The sequence below is a fragment of the Trematomus bernacchii genome, unplaced genomic scaffold (genome assembly GCF_902827165.1).
Source record: "Trematomus bernacchii unplaced genomic scaffold, fTreBer1.1, whole genome shotgun sequence".
Taxonomy (NCBI): Eukaryota; Metazoa; Chordata; class Actinopteri; order Perciformes; family Nototheniidae; genus Trematomus; species Trematomus bernacchii.
In genome coordinates this window covers 852,085-859,584 of record NW_022987752.1, presented here as the reverse complement: position 1 = coordinate 859,584, position 7,500 = coordinate 852,085, and positions in this window count along the sequence as shown.

The window sequence follows — 7,500 nt, the reverse complement described above, 5'->3', positions numbered from 1 at the left end:
ACGGCTGTGCCGCGGCGCAGCCGTAACGCAGCCGTAACGCGTTACTGATATGCACCTGAACATCAGCAGGAGAGGACTCTTTAAAGTAGAGACACTACATACTGATATACACCTGAACATCAGCAGCAGAGGACTCTTTAAAGTAGAGACACTACGTACTGATATACACCTGAACATCAGCAGGAGAGGACTCTTTAAAGAAGAGACACTACATACTGATATACACCTGAACATCAGCAGGAGAGGACTCTTTAAAGTAGAGACACTACATACTGATATACACCTGAACATCAGCAGCAGAGGACTCTTTAAAGTAGAGACACTACGTACTGATATACACCTGAACATCAGCAGGAGAGGACTCTTTAAAGAAGAGACACTACATACTGATATACACCTGAACATCAGCAGGAGAGGACTCTTTAAAGTAGAGACACTACATACTGATATGCACCTGAACATCAGCAGGAGAGGACTCTTTAAAGTAGAGACACTTAATACTGATATACACCTGAACATCAGCAGCAGAGGACTCTTTAAAGTAGAGACACTACGTACTGATATACACCTGAACATCAGCAGGAGAGGACTCTTTAAAGAAGAGACACTACATACTGATATACACCTGAACATCAGCAGGAGAGGACTCTTTAAAGTAGAGACACTACATACTGATATACACCTGAACATCAGCAGGAGAGGACTCTTTAAAGTAGAGACACTACATACTGATATACACCTGAACATCAGCAGCAGAGGACTCTTTAAAGTAGAGACACTACGTACTGATATACACCTGAACATCAGCAGGAGAGGACTCTTTAAAGAAGAGACACTACATACTGATATACACCTGAACATCAGCAGGAGAGGACTCTTTAAAGTAGAGACACGACATACTGATATAAACCTGAACATCAGCAGGAGAGGACTCTTTAAAGTAGAGACACTACATACTGATATACACCTGAACATCACTGACAGAGAGGACTCTTTAAAGTAGAAACACTACGTACTGATATACACCTGAACATCACTGACAGAGAGGACTCTTTAAAGTAGAGACACTACGTACTGATATACACCTGAACATCACTGACAGAGAGGAGTCAGCATGTAAAGACATTTTGATTGAGCTCTTGTCTCCATTATCACGGACTTTAAAGGAGGAAGGGGCCGCTTTGGGACGAGAGGAGAGAAGTTCACCTCTGACGGTCTGAGAGACAATACCTCTGAGGACGGAAAATCCACAGCAATTAACCCGTCTGTCATGGCACTCATTCCTGAACTTATCTGCTTATTCACGTTGTACCCATGGCTTAAAGAAGGACAGAACAAGGGTATCTCAGAATCAGAATGGAGTTTATTGCCAGGAACGAAAAGGTATGATAAAATCCTGACTGGAGATGCACTTTATTCAAAATTACAAACGTCGTAAAATTGTGAAATCAGTTGAGTTATAATGGAAGCAACCAATGCACAAAAAAACACATTTGTACAGTATATGTATCCTCCTTTTATTTTGTCATCTCAAGATCTGTCTTTGTTTTCCCGTTTTATTCTGAAAGGTGTGCACCCCCCTAGTTATGTCTGTTTTTACTTCCTGTCTCTGTGTTTCTAATCTGTTTGATTACTGTGTGATTAGTCTTGCTGCTATTTAAGTTCTGCTTGTATTTTAGTTGTTGTGAGATCCTTGATGTTGTTCGACGGATTTTGCGTTAAGAGAGTTTATGTTATGTTTTGCTTTGCCTTGTTTGCCTGACCCAGTACGCAAATAAAGGATTTGGATTGCAACAAATTGTCTTCTGCATTTGGGTCCTATGCACCTTGCCCTCCAGCCGTCACACTAAACACACTTCTTCTCCCTGGCCTTTTAGTCAGAGCGGAGCACGACTCCTGACTTTTCCCTGTGTTTTTTTTATATATCTGTTTTAATTTATTGTCTTTTTATGTGATTGTAGTATTTATTACATGTACAGCACTTTGGCTCGACCAAAAATCGCTTTTAAATGTACTTTATAAATAAACTTTGATTTGATTTGATTTGATTTGACATAAGGTCCTCCTATTAAGTGACATGCATGCAGTGAGTAACATTTTTTTAAAGAGTTCCAACAATAAAACACTTTGTTAAACACCATTTTGTCCAGGTGATTTCTTCCAGAGGTTGACCTGATAACATCATGAGAACTTGTTCCTATTCCACCTCTCTCCCTGCATCAAAGTGTCTGTTTGTTCAAAGGCTTACACTTAATAAAAGCCTAAATAATTTAAATCATGTCTTACATAAAATAACAGAAATAAAATCACAAATTTGCTTCAAGGAGCTTTACAATCCTTACACCTCCTACATCTTTCTTGTTTCCCTTGTGTTGGCCTGAAGTGGAAACTAACCAGTGTTTTACTACAGATGCACATTTTAAAATGTAGAGTGCGTCCTCGATCTTGTGACAAAAAATCTTTAATGTAAAAGAGAAATCAGAAGCAGGACAGAACTCCAAATACATGTTAATTCATGCATGGATGTTTGAAGTGTGAATAAAAAAGCACGCTGAAAGAAAACGGCGTCTATGCTCAAGTTTTAATTTTTGCTTTTGAGGATTCAGAACCCTTCTAAGGATACCGTGCTTCAGAGCGGTGATGTTTTATTTATGCCATGCAAATGAATGATGAAAGCAGGTCAGGAGGCCATGTCTTTTAGTGAAGATGAGAAAATACTGCGAGGAAATAAAAGCAGCTCACTTTTCTAAATAGTTGAGTTGATGTGAAATGACTCTTTTCTAATAAACTGATAGATTTTTGAAAACATGATCAAAGCCGTAGCGTAGCGTTTTATGCGCTTTAACAAACACCATATTTCTCTCACTCTCATTTCTGCGAGTACACTGAGCATGTTGCTGTTTACGCCTCTGGAAACAGCGGATATGTATTCAGACGGGGTCAGCTAATGTGAAAACCAAATTGGAATAAACTAGTGTCAGAACAAAGCTGCAGCGTGTAAAGTGTAAGATTGCACAACATAATAAGAGTCTCAGTGTTGTGCTGCACAGATCCAACAGAAAACTCTGACCCAGTTTATTCCAGCGCCTCAGTGATGGTCCAATTTGTTGAGGGTAATTATAGTTATGTCTGAAAATGAATGTGGAAATGATTTATTTAAATTATTCCACTTTAAGTGTTTCCACTGTAAATGAAGGAGGAAGTGGAAAAGCAGAGACACACTTCACTTTGTGTCTTTTTATACAAACATAACAGCTGGACTAACAGATGTGTCTCCATCCACTCTGAGAGGCTCAAACATGTTCACAATCACTGCAACAGAAGATGGGAACATCTTGAAAAAGAGCCTCTTTTCAACAAAACTGAAGACATTTTCTATTGTTCTCCCTTTGAAAACACATAAACTAGTTTGTCCTCTAGATCCACAATGAGAATTCAGCATGACGTGCTATTAAAGAGTCCTCTCCTGCTGATGTTCAGGTGTATATCAGTGTGTAGTGTCTCTACTTTAAAGAGTCCTCTCCTGCTGATGTTCAGGTGTATATCAGTATGTAGTGTCTCTACTTTAAAGAGTCCTCTCCTGCTGATGTTCAGGTGTATATCAGTATGTAGTGTATCTACTTTAAAGAGTCCTCTCCTGCTGATGTTCAGGTGTATATCAGTATGTAGTGTCTCTACTTTAAAGAGTCCTCTCCTGCTGATGTTCAGGTGTATATCAGTATGTAGTGTATCTACTTTAAAGAGTTCCTCTCCTGCTGATGTTCAGGTGTATATCAGTATGTAGTGTCTCTACTTTAAAGAGTCCTCTCCTGCTGATGTTCAGGTGTATATCAGTATGTAGTGTCTCTACTTTAAAGAGTCCTCTCCTGCTGATGTTCAGGTGTATATCAGTATGTAGTGTCTCTACTTTAAAGAGTCCTCTTCTGCTGATGTGCAGGTGTATATCAGTATGTAGTGTCTGTACTTTAAAGAGTCCTCTCCTGCTGATGTTCAGGTGTATATCAGTATGTAGTGTCTCTACTTTAAAGAGTCCTCTTCTGATGATGTTCAGGTGTATATCAGTATGTAGTGTCTCTACTTTAAAGAGTCCTCTCCTGCTGATGTTCATGTGTATATCAGTATGTAGTGTCTCTACTTTAAAGAGTCCTCTCCTGCTGATGTTCAGGTGTATATCAGTATGTAGTGTCTCTACTTTAAAGAGTCCTCTTCTGCTGATGTCCAGGTGTATATCAGTATGTAGTGTCTCTACTTTAAAGAGTCCTCTCCTGCTGATGTTCATGTGTATATCAGTATGTAGTGTCTCTACTTTAAAGAGTCCTCTCCTGCTGATGTCCAGGTGTATATCAGTATGTAGTGTCTCTACTTTAAAGAGTCCTCTTCTGCTGATGTCCAGGTGTATATCAGTATGTAGTGTCTCTACTTTAAAGAGTCCTCTCCTGCTGATGTTCAGGTGTATATCAGTATGTAGTGTCTCTACTTTAAAGAGTCCTCTCCTGCTGATGTTCAGGTGTATATCAGTATGTAGTGTCTCTACTTTAAAGAGTCCTCTTCTGCTGATGTGCAGGTGTATATCAGTATGTAGTGTCTGTACTTTAAAGAGTTCTCTCCTGCTGATGTTCAGGTGTATATCAGTATGTAGTGTCTCTACTTTAAAGAGTCCTCTTCTGCTGATGTCCAGGTGTATATCAGTATGTAGTGTCTCTACTTTAAAGAGTCCTCTCCTGCTGATGTTCAGGTGTATATCAGTATGTAGTGTCTCTACTTTAAAGAGTCCTCTCCTGCTGATGTCCAGGTGTATATCAGTATGTAGTGTCTCTACTTTAAAGAGTCCTCTCCTGCTGATGTTCAGGTGTATATCAGTATGTAGTGTCTCTACTTTAAAGAGTCCTCTTCTGATGATGTTCAGGTGTATATCAGTATGTAGTGTCTCTACTTTAAAGAGTCCTCTCCTGCTGATGTTCATGTGTATATCAGTATGTAGTGTCTCTACTCTAAAGAGTCCTCTCCTGCTGATGTTCAGGTGTATATCAGTATGTAGTGTCTCTACTTTAAAGAGTCCTCTTCTGCTGATGTCCAGGTGTATATCAGTATGTAGTGTCTCTACTTTAAAGAGTCCTCTCCTGCTGATGTTCATGTGTATATCAGTATGTAGTGTCTCTACTTTAAAGAGTCCTCTCCTGCTGATGTCCAGGTGTATATCAGTATGTAGTGTCTCTACTTTAAAGAGTCCTCTTCTGCTGATGTCCAGGTGTATATCAGTATGTAATGTCTCTACTTTAAAGAGTCCTCTCCTGCTGATGTCCAGGTGTATATCAGTATGTAGTGTCTCTACTTTAAAGAGTCCTCTCCTGCTGATGTTCAGGTGTATATCAGTATGTAGTGTCTCTACTTTAAAGAGTCCTCTCCTGCTGATGTTCAGGTGTATATCAGTATGTAGTGTCTCTACTTTAAAGAGTCCTCTCCTGCTGATGTTCAGGTGTATATCAGTATGTAGTGTCTCTACTTTAAAGAGTCCTCTCCAGCTGATGTTCAGGTGCGGGAGAGAAACACAGGGACACTATATAACGCACTACAGGAAAGGGAACACCATATGAAGCAGAATAAGGCCTCTTTTTAAATCGTTCTAAAGCTTTACACTTGTCTCTCTTCGCTCCTCTCCTCCCTCCACGTTGTTAATCCTCCACCTCTTTTCTCTTTGTGTGACTTTGCTGGTGGCGTTGGAGCCGAGCGGAGGAGGAACTTGTGAAGTAGGCCAGGTTTCAGCAGGTAACGAGAGGCATTCATGCAGACGGGATGAGAGAAGAAGAGAGGGAAGAGAGGAAAGAGAGGAACAGGACAACCTGGCTCGCCCTCAGGCTACCAGGGGGGAGGAGGGAGAGAGAGGGAGGGACAAGTGCTAAAGACAGATTCAAATGGGAAAATATGAAGCTAGAAAGATAAGAAGTGAAAACAGTGAGAAAATAAGATTAGGGTAACATTAGCATAAATTACAAAAAGAGCCTCTTTTCATCAGACCTGAAGACATGTTCTATTATTCTCCCGTTAAAAACACACACTCTAAAAAACATTCATGGGGTTAGTAGATTCCACTTTTTCAACACAGAACATTTAGTTTTTTAGCTCAACTTATTTTAGTTAGTTTACAACTCATTTTAATAAATCGGTCAAACTGAAAAAGAACAAAAAAAATATGACTTACAAATGTAATGACTTTGAAAAGATATTTCTGCGTTCACTCAACTATAGGGATATACTAAGTTAGAGTAACTCATATCTATTGAGTTACAACGGTATAGTTTCAAAACTGAACACACGCTTGGACTTGCCCGGACTTTGCTAGACCGCATGTTGAGTTGGAGCAATCTGCGTTCATCCTGGAAGCAGAACTCTAGATCGCAGTACAACAGGATGTCAACCTAATAATCTATCAAGTTACCTGCTAAGTAGCCATTTTTGTTCAGCTTAATTTACAGCAGCTGCTTACAGTGTAACACAAGCTGTAAGGTAGTCACTAGCTACTTGTTTTAAGCTACGGTAGCATGCATAGCATACTGATTAGCTAGCTGTTTGTATCCTCCTGTATCCTTTGTTTCACAGTTGCAGTCAAAGTTCATTATTTGTAATAAAGTATGTATATATATATTTTCTTGTTAGAATTAAAGGTGGGGTAGGTAAGTTTGAGAAACCGGCTCGAGATACACTTTTTGTTATATTCCATGGAATGCTCTTAACCTGTTAAGCACCAAGCCTGTTTTTCAGGTTTCAGGCTCGAAAATGACATGCCCAAAACAAATGACTACAACTTAACTTCTAAAAGGGTTATATGAATAATTTCTTTTATCAAAGCAAGGTTACATCTGTGAGTTGGATGTAGAAGTCTCAGAATCAATATAGATGTTTTTTATTTTAAAGAAAATTCAGATTTTACATAGTAAAAAACTGTAAATTATAGTGTCCGTCCAAAAGTTATTTTTTACAGATAGTGAAAACTACCCTTGGATGATGGGTTAGTAGATTAAAAGCTTTAGGAATCCAAAGTACAACATATAATAAGTACCCTGTATCAAGATTGATGCAAAACAAGTGACATTTGACCTTTTTAGAGAGATTTAGCCAAAACCACCCCACCTCTGAGGTGATTTGGGTGAAAATGTTTTTTTTTTTTTTATATCTCTGGCCCCCCTTGCTCGATTTTGATGGTTGACACCTCTTTCTGACCGTTAGAGCCAATAGAATCGAAGGGGGAGGCTCCCACACACACACACTGTGAAGAGAAAAGGTGGGGGCTGCGCGCATGTAAATGTGGAGCAGAGTGGAGCTACATTCTAGCTCTGGCATTTGGAAACAAAAAAGCAGTTTTATTGCTTATGGATTATCAGAAATCATTTCAAAGAGGACACAGACACATTGGATGAACCTATGGATTAACTGCAGCATCGTTTTTTTATCGTTTTAATGCCATTGAAGACCAGTTTTGACCAAGGTAAGCCATGTTAGCGT